The 14,833-nt window shown below is 36.4% G+C and overlaps 1 long non-coding RNA gene across 2 annotated transcripts in view; it reads left to right on the forward strand.

The window, feature by feature from the left end:
- The first annotated feature begins 2,158 nt into the window (after positions 1–2,158).
- Positions 2,159–14,833, forward strand: part of LOC103692628 (uncharacterized) — a 59,701-nt gene continuing 47,026 nt past the window's right edge. Inside the window, exon 1 of one of the 2 annotated variants that reach the window (XR_593010.4) lies at positions 2,159–3,719. This is a non-coding gene — a long non-coding RNA (uncharacterized LOC103692628). Of the gene's footprint in view, positions 3,720–14,267; positions 14,389–14,833 lie in introns of those variants that run through there. The other variant, XR_010052665.1, reaches the window with a different exon arrangement.

Below are 14,833 nucleotides of genomic sequence, written 5' to 3' on the forward strand. Positions count from 1 at the left end.
TTATTGGTTGACACATGCTTGTGACCAATTTATGGTCAATTTTGGAGTATGTTTTGTTAGGTGCCAAGAAGAAGGTATAATTTTGTGCTTGGATAAAATGTTCTGTTGATAACTGTTAGGTGCATTGTGAGTAGCAGTGTCAGTTAGTTCTATTATTTCTCTGCTTAGTTTCTATCTGGATGATCTGTCCATTAGTCAAACTAGTGTCTTGTAGTTTCACATTGTCAAAGTCTGGAGTTTGCTAAGTGATTTAAGCTTTACTAGTTGTATTTTAAAATGTGGGTATCTTTGCATTTGAGACATAGATATTCAGAACTGATTTGTCATCTTGGTGGATTTCTTTTTTTTAATAAATATGAAGTGTTGTTCCCCATCTCTTTTGATTAATTTTGGTTGAAAGACTATTTATTAGAAATTAGCATGGCTATACCAGCATGTTTCTTATGTTCATTTTCTTGGGAAACCCTTTTCCAGCCCTTTACTTTGAGGTAATATCTAACTTTGATGTTAAAGTGTGTTTCTTTTATGCAACAAAGTGATGGTTTTGTTATCATATCCATTCTGTTAGCCTATGTCCTTTTATTGGGAAATTGAGTCCATTGATATTGACAGATATTGATGACATTGATTGTTAAATCCTATTATTTCAAAGTTAGTGGTGGAATATATGTGTGCTAATGTATGCTAATATGTGTGTGTGTGTATGTGTGTGTGTGTGTGTGTGTGTGTGTGTGTGTGTATTTCCTTTCTTTTGGTTTTGCTGGTGTACAATTAGTTATTTTCTCTGTTTTTCGGGAGTGTAGCTAATCTCTTTTGGTTAGAGTATTTACTCTTGTACCTTTTATGGGTCTGGTTTTGTGGATTTATATTCTTTATGATTGGTTTTGTCATGGAATATTCTGATTTCTCCATCCATGGTGATTGGAAGTTTTGCTCAGTATAGTAGTCTGTGCTGGCATCTGTGGTCTCTTAGAATCTGCTAGACATTTGCCAAGGCCCTTCTGACTTTTAGACTAACCTCCAAATTATATAAAGAACCCCTCAAACTACCCATCAACAAATCAAGTGACCCAATTTAAAAATGGGATATATAGTTAAACAGAGAGTTTTCAACAAAGGAATGTCTAATATCTGTGAATTTCTGGATAGCCCAAGAGACCTCAGATAAAAACCAAACATGATTGAAAAAAAATCCAGTGAAATAATTTCTAATGATATTTTGCTATACTCATAGATAGGTGTCTAGTTCAATTATCATCAGAGAGGCTTCATCCAGCAACTTTTTGGAGCAGATGTATAAATCCATAGCCAAACATTAGGTGGAGCTCAGGGAATCCCACAGAAGAGGAAGAAGGATTGTAGGAGCCAGAAATGTTGAGGACACCACACAGAAATTTCCCAGAGAAGAAACTAATTGGCCCTTATAAGGACTCAAAGAGAATAAAGTGGTAAACACTGAGCTTATATGACTCTGAGCTAGATCCTCTGCATATATGTTATAGTTGCATACTTTGGGGTTCCTGTGGGAGTGAAGAAGTGGGAGTATCTTTAACTCTTTTACCTGCTATTGGAACCCTTTTCCTCCTACTGGGTTGCCTTCTCAGTCCTGATATGAGAGTTTGTACCCAATCTTATGTTACCTTGTTATTCTGAGTTGGGTGGATATCTCTTAGGAGTTGGCCATTTTTCTGAAGTAAAATGGAGGAGGAACGGAACTGATAGAGGAGTGACAGGATGGGGTAAGGACTGGTAGGAGTGGAGTGAGGTGAAACTGATTGAGATGCATGGTATGAGAGAAGAAAAAATGTATTAATTATTGATGAACTGTGTTTATTCCTGGTATTTAAGTTTTATGACATGGGTTCCCCTTCTTGGTTTGATTTCTGGTCTGAAATTGCTTGTTTCCATGATGTTGAGTGTGATTAACCTCTTCAGATTGAAGTTTTCTTTCTCGTACCTTCTGTCGAAATGGATTTGTGTATAGATAAATTTTATTGGTGGATATCTTTCTCACATATTGTGATTGAAAGTTTAAAAAATAAAAAAAGAGAAAGTTTTGCTATTTATAGTAGTCTGGGCCAGTATCTGTGGTCATTGTAGACCATATGTCTAGGCCATTCTGGCTTAAGGAATCTCCACTGAAAAATCAGGTATTATTTTAATTGGCCATCTCTTATATATTATTTGATCTTTTTCTATTGTAGCTTTTAATATTCTTTCTTTGTTCTGTATGTTTACTATTTTGATTGTATATAATGGGGATTTCCTCTGTGTTTAGGTTTTTTTTGTTTTGTTTTTTGTTTTGTGTGTGTGTGTGTGTGTGTGTGTGTGTGTGTGTGTGTGTGTGTGTTCTTTATGCCTCCATGCCTCCTGTACCTGAACAGGCATTTCCTTCTTTAGGTTAGAAAATTTTTCTGTGATTTTGTTGAAAATATCTTGTGTGCCTTTGACCTGAGTTTCCTTTGCTTTTTCTTTTCCTATTATTCTTGGATTATGTCCTTTCATAATGTCTCAGAATTCCTGGAATTTTTCTCTATCTTATTGTCAATACCTGATTTTTTCTTTTATTTCTTGTATTCTGTTGGTAAGGCTTACTCTAATGTTCCTGTTCTCTTTCATAAATTTCACATTTCCAGAATTCCTCATTTGGGGTGTCTGTTCTGATTATATTTACACTTTCATGACTTGATTTAATTCTACCTCTTGTTTGAGTTTTGTAGATTTTTAATGGTTAATGATGTCCTCTTTAAGGTCCACGATTGTATTTATAATATTTATGATACCTATTCTCAAATCCTTATCTTGTGCTTCGGTCAAATGACATTTCTCAGGGACTAGTGTAGTAGTGTTGTATGATTAAGACTAGATAATTTGGGAACATGTATTAGAATTCCGACTTTTCAGTTTGAAAACTCATTGCAGTGATAGTTAAGACATTATAATACTAAGTATTCATTAGAAGGGAGTTGAGAGTTAACACATAAAGCTATTTATCTATGATGAGCTGGGTTTCTTCTTTGTCTTTTCCTTTTTGAAGTTCTGGTAATTAAATCCAGGATTTTCATGTTATGCTACATACTCCTCATATGGCCAACTTAATTTCTACAGGGAGACAGTGATACTGTCCTTGAGTAACTATACATATCCCAGGAAAATACTGTATACACAAGCACATGCAGACACACTGTGGACTCAGCAGAATTAAATATTTGGTCAAAGAAATAGGAAAAGAATTAAGGGATGCCAAAAGAGATGGATTTTATCAAATGTGTTACATGGGGAGCTGGAAGGTATTGGTTGGTTTAAATGAGATATTTCCTACATGGGATCAAGCATTTAAATACTTGATCCCTAGCTGGTGGTGCAGTTTGAAAAGGTTAAGGGGAGTTGCACCTTGTGGGAGAATGTGGTTTGGTTTCAAAAGTTTAAAGCCTCACACCACTCCAGTCTACTCTCTATTTTATATTTGCATCTGATGATATGAGTTTTCTGCTTCTTCTACAGCTTCCACTACTACATGCTGTTTATGCTTCTACTATGTGCTTTTAGCCCTATGGCAACTTAAGCAAATATAGAGTCTTCTTAAGCTGCAGTCGGTCATGATGTTTTCATATCAACTGACAAAAAACAAATATAATCAGTGAGCTAATGCTGGAAAGAACGTGATTTTGGAGAAAAAAGGAAGAATGTTTTGTTGAAGAGCTTAAAAAGCTATTCAGGTAGGAGCTAAGAGTGCTAAGATATACTGAGCACAATGCAGACTTGCAGGTATAGCTCAAGAAATGCCAGTGAAGAACAATATTGGCAGCTTGGCTAGAGGTTATTAATGTAATATTTTGGGGAAGAATATGAGGTCCTACCCCTTCATCCTAAGAAAGTATCTAAGTCTAAATTATAAAACATTAACTAATTCCTTTGGCAAAAGAAATTTCAAAACAACATAATCTTGTACCTGTGATATGGTTGTTCCTGATAGCATGTATGCAGGTCTACAGAGAAAAGGAGCAAGTGGGACTAAAATACAAGATGTAGAGTTTTGAGAGACAAAAATAGTCGAAGTTTAATGTTATATTGAGTACAAGTCCTAGAAGAGAGGCTTCAAACTGTTAAGGAGATTTCCACCATTGAGTAGAGACCTGACCTATACTGGCTCAACAGGAAGGGAGCTTCCAGGACAAGAACCAAACCATCTAAACTTCCAACTTGTGGAATGAAAGATCCTAAGCAATCTTTTGTTCCAATGAAGCAATTGCAAACAAAAGCTGTTAATGTGATTTTCAAGCTGGCAATTGAATTTCCCAGTATCATGCATGTGGCCTTGGGTTAGAAGCACGAAGGCTACAAGAGTGACAGTGCTGTGGGTTCTTCCTTCTTTGGGTTGCTGACATCAAACAGTGTGTGTCAAACGGTTCCTGTATACATTTTCTGACAATGAGCACACCCAGAGAAATATTTGTGTGAAGCTGTGACAGAAAATCATGGGTAGCAGTGAGGACCCCAAAGGTTTGGAGATGCCAGACCTCGGAGACATCTGTTGAGAAGAGCTGCCTGTAAGAATGAGGGTTGGCCTAATGGAACTGTGTGATGCAGACAGCAAAGCTGAAGAGGTGGAACCACTGAGCTCTTTAAAACTAAAGTCCTGACTTGGGAGCATGAGGCACAGGGTTTAGGGTTTGCCTTGTTGGGACTGGGTTTTGCTTTGGTCTGCAATTTCCTCACTATACCCATTTTTTCAGTTTTGGAATGATAATGTACATTATGTGTCATAAAACATTCAAACAATTTAATGTGCTTTGTGATTTCTGAGGGGGTGACAATTTAGAGATCATCTGGAGTCTCAAAAAAGATACTGAACTTTTAAACAGTGTTGATTCTATGAAAATATGTGGTGATTTTGAAATTAATCTAAATGCATTTTGTATTATGATAAGGCTAGAAACCTGTGGGAGCCAGGGAGTGAAATGTGGTAGTTCGAATAAAAAAAATTCCCCCCACAGACTCTGGAATTTGACTACTTGGTCTGTTGTTGGAGAGGTTATGGGGAGGTGCTGCCTTGCTGGTGTTATAGGTTATAATACATTATTGAGCTCTTGTGGGCTTTGAGAATTTAAAGTTTCTGGAACCTTAAGCCAGATTAAGCTCTCTTTGTTAAGCTCCCTTTCATCTTGGTGTTTTCGCACAGAAACAGACTGCAAATTAATGCAGTATTCAACTCAAAACACACACTTGGAAAGTAAGATACACAATTAGCACCATGAGTAAAATGTAGCAAATTTACTCACTGGCGAAACATTGGAAATGAGTCGGTCCAAATCACCTGCAGGAAAGGTTATTATGCTTTAAATATTGTGCTGCATATTTTAGGGCAAGTGTTTGGCTTATACAGAAAATTATGCTCCTCAGTTAGATAAAAGTGAGTTTTCAGTTTAATATATCCAGCATCTTTTAATGAATAAAACAGAAAACACTTGAAATATTAATAAATCTATAATAAAATTCAATAACATGCTGGCTTTTTTTTCTAAAATTATTTTTCCACTAATTTATTTATTCACTTTACACCCCAAATTGCAGTCCCCCATCTCTCTGCTCTTCTCAGTTACATCCTACCACTCCCCTTTTCAACTCCCCCTTTTCCTTCTCTGAAACCACACTCTGTGCATCTGGCTATCAACCCAGCTTAGCATCTCAAGACCCATCAGGACTAAGAACTTCATCTCCCACTGAAGCCAGATGAGGTGGCAGAGCTAGGGCAAAGACATCCGAAGGCTGAAAACATCATCAGAAACAGCCACCAGTTCAACTCTTAGGGAACCCACATAAAGACCAAGCTGATAAATAAGGGGCCTAGATCCAGACCTTACACGCTCTTTGGATGGTAGTTTGGTCTCTCTGAGTCCCCAGAGGTCCAGGTTAGTTGGCTTTGTAGGTCTTCATGTAGTATCCTTGAACATGCTATAGTACTCAATCATTCCACTAACTTTTCCACAAGACATCCAGAGCTCTGATTATTGTTTAGCTGTATGTAAATCTCTGCATTTTTCCAACTAATGATGGATGAAGCCTCTCAGGAGACAGTGACACTAGACTCCTGTCTGCAAGCAAAGCAGAGTGTCATCAATACTGTCATGGGTAGGCTCTCTGCCATGAGGTAGATCTCAAGTTGGGCAAGTCATTGGTTGGCCATTCCCTCTATGTCTGCTCCATTTTTATCCCTGCACATCTTCTAGGAAGGGCAAATTTTGGGTCAAAGATTTTGTGAATGGGTTGGTGTCCCTATCACTACACTGGAAGTCCTGCTACAGGAGGTAACCATTTCAATCTCCATATTCACAACAGTAGAAGTCTCAGCTAGGGTCAGTCTCATGTACTCTCAGGAGCCGCCCCATCCTAGGTCTTGGCTCCATGATTGATTTCCCTTCTCTCTCCCATTGCTCCCAGCCTTCTCACCACAGCCCCACCCCCTCTCTACCCAAACTTGATCTCCACTCTCGTTTTCCTTCTCATCTCCTATCTCACCCAGTACCCTTTCTCCAGATGTCTATTCAACTTCTCCCTCCGAGCGAGACTCAAGTATCCTCCCTTGGGCCTTTCATGTCATGTAGTTTCTTTGGGTGTGTGGATTGTAGCATGATTATCCTCTACTTTACGGCTAATAGTCACTTATAGCTGAGTACATATATGCCTATCTTTCTGGGTCTGGGTTAGATGATATTTTCTAGTTCCATCCATCTGTCTGCAAATTTCATGGAGTCCTTGTTTTTAATAGTTGATAGTACTTCATTGTGTAGATAAACCACATTTTCTTTATCTATTATTCAGTTGAGGGAAATCTGGGTCATTTTAAGTTCTGGGTATTATTTTATGAGTAAAGAAGAAATTTATTTAAGTAACAAAGATGAAGATCAGAGTGTTTTAAGCTTTAACACTTATTTTTTAAATTTTATCTATGTATTTACATTTCAAATGTTATCCCATTTCCCCCTCTCCCATACTCCTCCTCCTCCTCTTGTTTCTGTGAGGATGCTCCCACTCCCACCCATCCACTCTAACCTCAACACAAGTTCTGGCTATTATAAATAAAGATACTATGAACATAGTGGAATATGTGTCCTTATGGTATGGTGGAGGGTCTTTTGGGTATATACCCAGGAGTTGGTACAGCTGGGTCCCATGGTAGAACTATTTCAAATTTTCTGAAAAAATTTCCAAACCAATTAACAAAGTGATTGTACAAGTTTGCACTACCAACAGCAATGGAGGAGTGTTCCCCTTGGTCAACATCATTATCAACAAGCATTGTCATATGAGCTTTTGATCTTAACCATTCTGATGGGTTAAGACGGAATTTCAAAGTCATTTTGATTTGCATTTCCCTGATGACTACAGATGTTTATCATTTCTATAAGTGTTTCTCAACCACTAGAAATTCCTCTGATGAGAAATCTCCATTTATTTCTGTACCCCATTTTTTAAAAATTCACTACAATCAAGTTGGCTTTATTCCAGATATATAAATATGTAATTTCTAATGTATATATACATATATACATTATATATATGTAATTTCTAATGAAAATTACATAAATGGGCTAAAAGACAGAATAGCACGATCATCTTTATAAATGCAAAAAATTACTCTGGACAAAATTTAACATCCCTTTATGTTAAAAGTCCTGATGTACCACATTTTTTAATTGGATTATTTGTTTTGCTGATGTTTAACTTAAGGATTTATATAATTTGGATATTAGCCCTCTATTTGTTATAGGGTTGGTGAATGTGTTTTCCCATTCTGTAGGCTGCCTTCTTGTTCTAACGAAGGTATCTGTTGCCTTACAGAAGCTTTTCAGTTTTATGAGGTCTCACTTATTAAGTGTTGATCTTAGTGTCTGAGCTGTTGGTGTCCTATTCAGGAAGTTGTCTTCTGTACCAATGAGTTCAAAGCTATTCTCCATTTTATCTTATATTAGATTTAGTGTGTCTAGTTTTGTGTTTAGGTCTTTGCTCCACTTGAGCTTCAGTTTTCTACAGGTTGATAAATGTGGATCTATTTGTATATGCGTATATCCAGTTAGATCAGCAGCCTTTGTTGAAGATACTTTCCTTTTTCCTTTGTGTGGTGCTGGATTCTTTGTTAAAACAATAACAACAACAACAACAATAACAACAACAACAACAAGAAACAACCAAAGATACAAGATGTTCCTAGGTGTTTATTATTTCTGGATCTTTCTGGTTAATTGGCTACTTTCTGGATCTCCTATTCTTTTCCATTGAGCAACTTGTCTGCTTTTATGCCACCATCATTTGGTTTTTGTTAAATAATACTCCTCTGTATTACAGCTTAAAGTCAGTGATGGTGATATTTCCAGAAAGTCTTCTATTGCACAGGACTGTTTTAGCTATCCTGTTTTTTGTTTGTTTTTTATGTTTTTTTTTGTTTCTTTTTTTGTTTTCTTTTTTATTTTTGCTTTTTCATATGAAGTTGAGAATTGTTCTTTCAAAATCTATAAAGAATTTTGATGGGAATTACATTAAATCTGTATATTGTTTTTGGTAAAATGGCCATTTTCACTATGTTAATACTACCTATCTAAGAGCATGGGAGATCTTTCCATCTTCTGAGGTCTTCTTCAATTTCCTTCTTCAGTGTCTTGAAGTTCTTATTGTACAGATCTTTTACTTGCTTGGTTAATGTCACACCGAGGTACTTTATATTATTTGGATCCATAATGAAGGGTGTCGTTTCCCTAATTTCTTTCTTGGCTTGTTTCTCTTTTGTGTAGAGGGGGGTACTGACTTATTTGAGTTAATTTTATACCCAGCCACTTTGCTGAAGTTGTTTATCAGCTTTAGTAGTTCTCTGGTGGAACTTTTGGGATCACTTAAATAAACTATCATGTCATCTGCAAATAGTGATATTTTGACTTCTTCTTTTCCGATCTGTATCCCTTTGATCTCCTTTTGTTGTCTGATTGCTCTGGCTAGAACTTCAAGAACTATATTGAATAAGTAGGGAGAGAGTGGGCAGCCTTGTCTAGTCCCTGATTTTAGTGGGATTGCTTCAAGTTTCTCTCCATTTAGTTTAATGTTAGCAACTGGTTTGCTGTATATGGCTTTTCCTATGTTTAGGTATGGGCCTTGAATTCCTATTCTTTCCAGGACTTTTATCATGAAGGGGTGTTGAATTTTGTCAAATGCTTTCTCAGCATCTAATGAAATGATCATGTGGTTTTCTTCTTTCAGTTTGTTTATATTGTGGATCACGTTGATTGTTTTCCGTATATTAAACCATCCCTGCATGCCTGGGATGAAGCCTACTTGATCATGGTGGATGATGGTTTCGATGTGCTCTTGGATTCGGTTTGCCAGAATTTATTGAGTATTTTTGCGTCGATATTCAGAAGGGAATTGTGGTCTGAAATTCTCTTTCTTTGTTGGGTTTTTGTGTGGTTTAGGTATAAGAGTATTTGTGGCTTCATAGAAGGAATTCGGTAGTGCTCCATCTGTTTCAGTTTTGTGGAATAGTTTGGATAATATTGGTATGAGGTCTTCTATGAAGGTCTGATAGAATTCTGCACTAAACCCGTCTGGACCTGGGCTCTTTTTGGTTGGGAGACCTTTAATGACCGCTTCTATTTCCTTAGGAGTTATGGGGTTGTTTAACTGGTTTATCTGTTCCTGATTTAACTTCGATACCTGGTATCTGTCTAGGAAATTGTCCATTTCCTCCAGATTTTCAAGTTTTGTTGAATATAGGCTTTTATAGTAAGATCTGATGATTTTTTGAATTTCCTCTGAATCTGTAGTTATGTCTCCCTTTTCATTTCTGATTTTGTTAATTTGGACACACTCTTTGTGTCCTCTCATTAGTCTGGCTAAGGGTTTATCTATCTTGTTGATTTTCTCAAAGAACCAACTTTTGATTCTGTTGATTCTTTCTATGGTCCTTTTTGCTTCTACTTGGTTGATTTCAGCTCCGAGTTTGATTTTTTCCTGCTTTCTACTCCTCCTGGGTGTATTTGCTTCTTTTTGTTCTAGAGCTTTTAGGTGTGTTGTCAAGCTGCTGACATATGCTCTTTCCTGTTTCTTTCTGCAGGCACTCAGCGCTATGAGTTTTCCTCTTAGCACAGCTTTCATTGTGTCCCATAAGTTTGGGTATGTTGTACTTCCATTATCATTAAATTCTAAAAAAGTCTTTAATTCTTTCTTTATTTCTTCCTTGATCAGGTTATCATTGAGTAGAGCATTGTTCAATTTCCACGTATATGTGGGCATTCTTCCCTTATTTTTATTGAAGACCAGCTTTAGGCCGTGGTGGTCTGATAGCATGCATGGGATTATTTCTATCTTTCTGTACCTGTTGAGGCCCGTTTTTTGACCAATTATATGGTCAATTTTGGAGAAAGTACCATGAGGAGCTGAGAAGAAGGTGTATCCTTTTGCTTTAGGACAGAATGTTCTATAAACATCTGTTAAGTCCATTTGCCTCATAATTTCCCTTAGTCTGTCTATGTCTCTGTTTAATTTCTGTTTCCATGATCTGTCCATTGATGAGAGTGGGGTGTTGAAATCTCCTACTATTATTGTGTGAGGTGCAATGTGTGTTTTGAGCTTTATTAAGGTTTCTTTTACGTATGTAGGTGCCCTTGTATTTGGGGCATAAATATTTAGGATTGAGAGTTCATCTTGGTGGATTTTTCCTTTGGTGAATATGAAGTGTCCTTCCTTATCTTTTTTGATGACTTTTAGTTGAAAATTGATTTTATTTGATATTAGAATGGCTACTCCAGCTTGCTTCTTCTGACCATTTGCTTGGAAAGTTGTTTTCCATCCTTTCACTCTGAGGTAGTGTCTGTCTTTGTCTCTGAGGTGTGTTTCCTGTAGGCAGCAGAATGCAGGGTCCTTGTTGCGTATCCAGATTGTTAATCTATGTCTTTTTATTGGGGAGTTGAGGCCATTGATTTTGAGAAATATTAAGGAATAGTGATTATTGCTTCCTGTTATATTCATATTTGCATATGAGGTTATGTTTGTGTGCTTTTCTTCTCTCTGTTTTGTTGCCAAGACGATTAGTTTCTTGCTTCTTCTAGGGTATAGCTTGGTTGGCACACTTTTAATGACTGCTTCTGTTTCCTTGGTAGTTACAGGATAATATAAATTGTTTACTCTATCTTTATTTAACTTTGATAAATCGAATCTCTCAACGGATTTTTCCATTTTATTCAGATTTTCCATTTGTGTCAAGTACAGACTTTCAAAGTAAGATCCAGTGATTCTTTGAATTTTCTCAGTGGCTGTTGTGTCCCCCTTTTCATTTCTAACTTTGTTAATTGGGACACTTTCTCTTTGCCTTTTTGTTTGTTTGGCTAAGAGTTTGTTTATCTTGTTAATTTTCTCAAAGAACCAGCTCTTTATTTTTATTTATTCTTTGTATTATTTTATTTGTTTCTAATTTGTTGATTTTAGCATTGAGTTTGATTATCTTGACACCTACTCTTCCTAGGAATAGATGTATTCACTTCTTTTTGTTCAAGAGCTTTTAGGTGTGCCTTTAAACTGCTAGTATAAGATCTCTCCAACATCTCTTTGAAGACTGTGTTATGAACTTTCCTTTCAGTATTTCTTTCATTGTATCCTGTAAATTTGGGTATGCTGTACCTTCATTTTCATGGAATTCTATTGAAGTGGTTTCTTTGGAGACTCATTTGTGACATGTGATATTTCCCTGGAAGCTGCCTTAGGAGAGGATGTTTTGCTGAAACAGACATGTGAGAGGATGATTTTGCTGAAGCAGACATGTGGGAGGATATTTTGATGAGAAGAGCCTGTGATATTTTGCTGGAAGCTGTGGTCAAAAGGGACATGTGATGTTTTCCTAGGGCGAATGCTTGAAAGAACATGTGATATTTGGGAAGCATAACTCAACAGACAAAGGACAACACTGTGGCATTAATTTTCCTTGCCTTCTTTGCTGATCACTGGTTTTCATAACTTCTTAAAGAGTAACTCAGCAAAGAACTTCTGGTGGTATTCCAATGGCTTCTTTATACCTTTTCAGACTTTGATAGATTGACAGAGACATGTGGCTTCTTCAGGATCAAGTTCCAGCTGCTGATTTGTGTGAACTGAACTGCTGATATCCTGACAATGAAGATTAGAATTACTTAAAAGAAGTATTTTTAAATAGGTCCGCTTCTCCCTTTTGCCATATTAACCCTTACTTTCCAGTACCTATGGTGGGTGGTAGGCTAGAAGGGAGATTAAAACATTTAAAAACACTTACTATAGGTTGTGTAAAATATAACCCTACATTCTAGAGTTTTTTATTTCTCTCTCCATTTCTTTTTTGACCCAGTAGTCATAGAATAGAGAGTTGTTCAGTTTCCATGGGTTCATAGGCTTTCTGTTGATGTTGAAGTCCAGCTTTAATTCTTGGTGGTCTGATAAGATGTAAGTGGCTATTTTCTTGTATCTGTTGAGACTTGCTTTATGACTGACTATGGGTCAATTTTGGAGAAAATTCTGTAAAATGCTGAGAAGATGGTCTATTCTTTTGTGTATGGGTGAAATATTTCTTAGATATCTATGAGGTGGATTTGATTTATAACCTCTGGTAGATTCATAATTTCTCTGTTTAGTTTCTGTTTAGATGATGTGTCCATTTGTGAGAGTGAAGTTGTTGAAGTGTTCTATTATTAATGTGTAGGGTTTGATGTATGATTTAAGCTTTAGTTAAGTTTCTCTTATGAGTGTGGGTATCCTTGCATTAAGGGATAGATGTTCAGAATTGAGGCATTCTCTTGGTCAGTTTTTCTTTGTTGAACATGAAGTGTCTTTCCCCATCTCTTTTGATTAATTTTGGTTAAAAGTTCTGGTCCCCCCAGGCCTCCTTGGAAGGGAAGGTGACTAAGACAGGGTGGTATAGCATGCAGCTCACCTCTGCTGAATTTTTCTTTTCCAAAATTTTTAAGAGAAAATTAAAACAAAAAGAGTTCAATTTTCTCAGTGAAACTGAACTTTTACATACCCAGACCCTCTCTGCATGTAGGCATATGTATGCTCTGTAGGAGAATAAGTGAAGGTTATATTGATGAGTTTGAATTGATAAAACCACCAAGAAGTATAGAACAAAAGGAGAAGCAACAATGTAAAATGGAAAGAAATGTGTTTCTTTGCGGGTATCATTTTAGTATCATTAATGTGTGTACACTTTTATCAATAATTTAATATAATATTCATTTAAATCAAAGTTGGATAAGCCCTGAATCAATGGCATCTGATCTATGGACTCATCTAGAAGAGTGAGTTGTTTTGTTCATTGGGATCCATCATTCCTCACATACTTCCTCTCATGTCTAGCCTTACATTTTCCCACCAGTATGGATTCTCTGGATTAACAGCTCTAGATTTGAATTGCAACACTCTTACTTAATGACTTAGACTTTAATGATCTAGTTAAGGAATTTTTCTATCATTGTTGCAAGCTCACTTCCTGTCTGTTTTAAGTTTGGTAGATGTTAGAGGAAGATAAGAATCAAGCACCAAGAAGCCTAAGACAGATGACAGATTGGACATGGAGGAAACACTAAGTCATACACTTTTGGGGGGGATAAAGATCATAGTGATCTTTGTTTTTACATTCATGCTCAGATGGCATTTTCCTCCATAAAATTAGTGTTTTATAAGGTTTGCTTTGTTGCCAACCCTTGGCTGAAAAGCAAGGCAGTAGTATACTATACCATTCCACTAAATAAGATACCAGCAGGCCACATTCATCTCTTGTATTTGATAGACTCCTCCATTTGGTGATTTGCCAGGTCATTTGGAAAAGTGAGATGCCTCTGTGTATAAAGTTGCCTGCTACAAAGCCTAATGACATTAAACAATGGAAAGAAAGAACATTGCAACTTACTCAATGTTCTTCATACATACAACATGGAACACCTATATGAGCATGTACACACACACACACACACACACACACACACACACACACACACACACACTAAACGTAAAAAAATGTAAAAAGAAAATTAAAGAAACTAGGTCATTCATCTCATGAAATTTTATACTGTTTAAATGTTTGCACCCAGTGATGTCATTAACATTTTCCTTGTGAATGGCATTTGGGTTGACATTTCTTGAAGGCTGGTAAGTTGGATTTAGAGTAGTTGATTAGACTTACATTCATGATTTTGGCAAAAAGTCTTAACTTCATGAATTTTACTTTCTTTTTAAATATTTTTATTTTTTAGAATAGGCCTACACTGGTCTGAAACTCTACATTTGGTCAAGGATGACCTTGAATTCATTATCATTCTGCTGCCAACTCTCAACAGCTGAGATTATAGGCATGTGTCACCAGTTCTGGCTTTCATTTTGGTATGTGTAGAAAACAGGCACTGCATACTTTAGAATAACAGAGTACTCTCAAGGTCAGAGTAGACAATGATCAAAAGCACCTTTGTCATAGTTGACATTTTTCATAAGGTCATCCTGTCTCTTTTGATGGTAAGGATTAACCACAACTTTTGCTTCATAGACTAGGCCTTAAATTTGTGATCTTGCCTTGGGTGTAAACCACCATGTCTGGTTTATTTATTTCTACACAGTAATTTATGATCAATGTCCATGTATAGTATTTTATTAGAACCTAATGAGGGTGATATTTATATTTTTCCTGTATTTTATTTATTACCTGTTAAATACTTTCCTGATTTCCTGTGTTCTTAAATTAAGGTATATTTATTATTGCCAAGATACGGTAATTACTTCTACATGATTTATTGGTATTATCAGGGACAAAATTAACTGATAATTTTTGCAC

The sequence above is a fragment of the Rattus norvegicus genome, chromosome 6 (assembly GCF_036323735.1).
Source record: "Rattus norvegicus strain BN/NHsdMcwi chromosome 6, GRCr8, whole genome shotgun sequence".
NCBI lineage: Eukaryota > Metazoa > Chordata > Mammalia > Rodentia > Muridae > Rattus > Rattus norvegicus.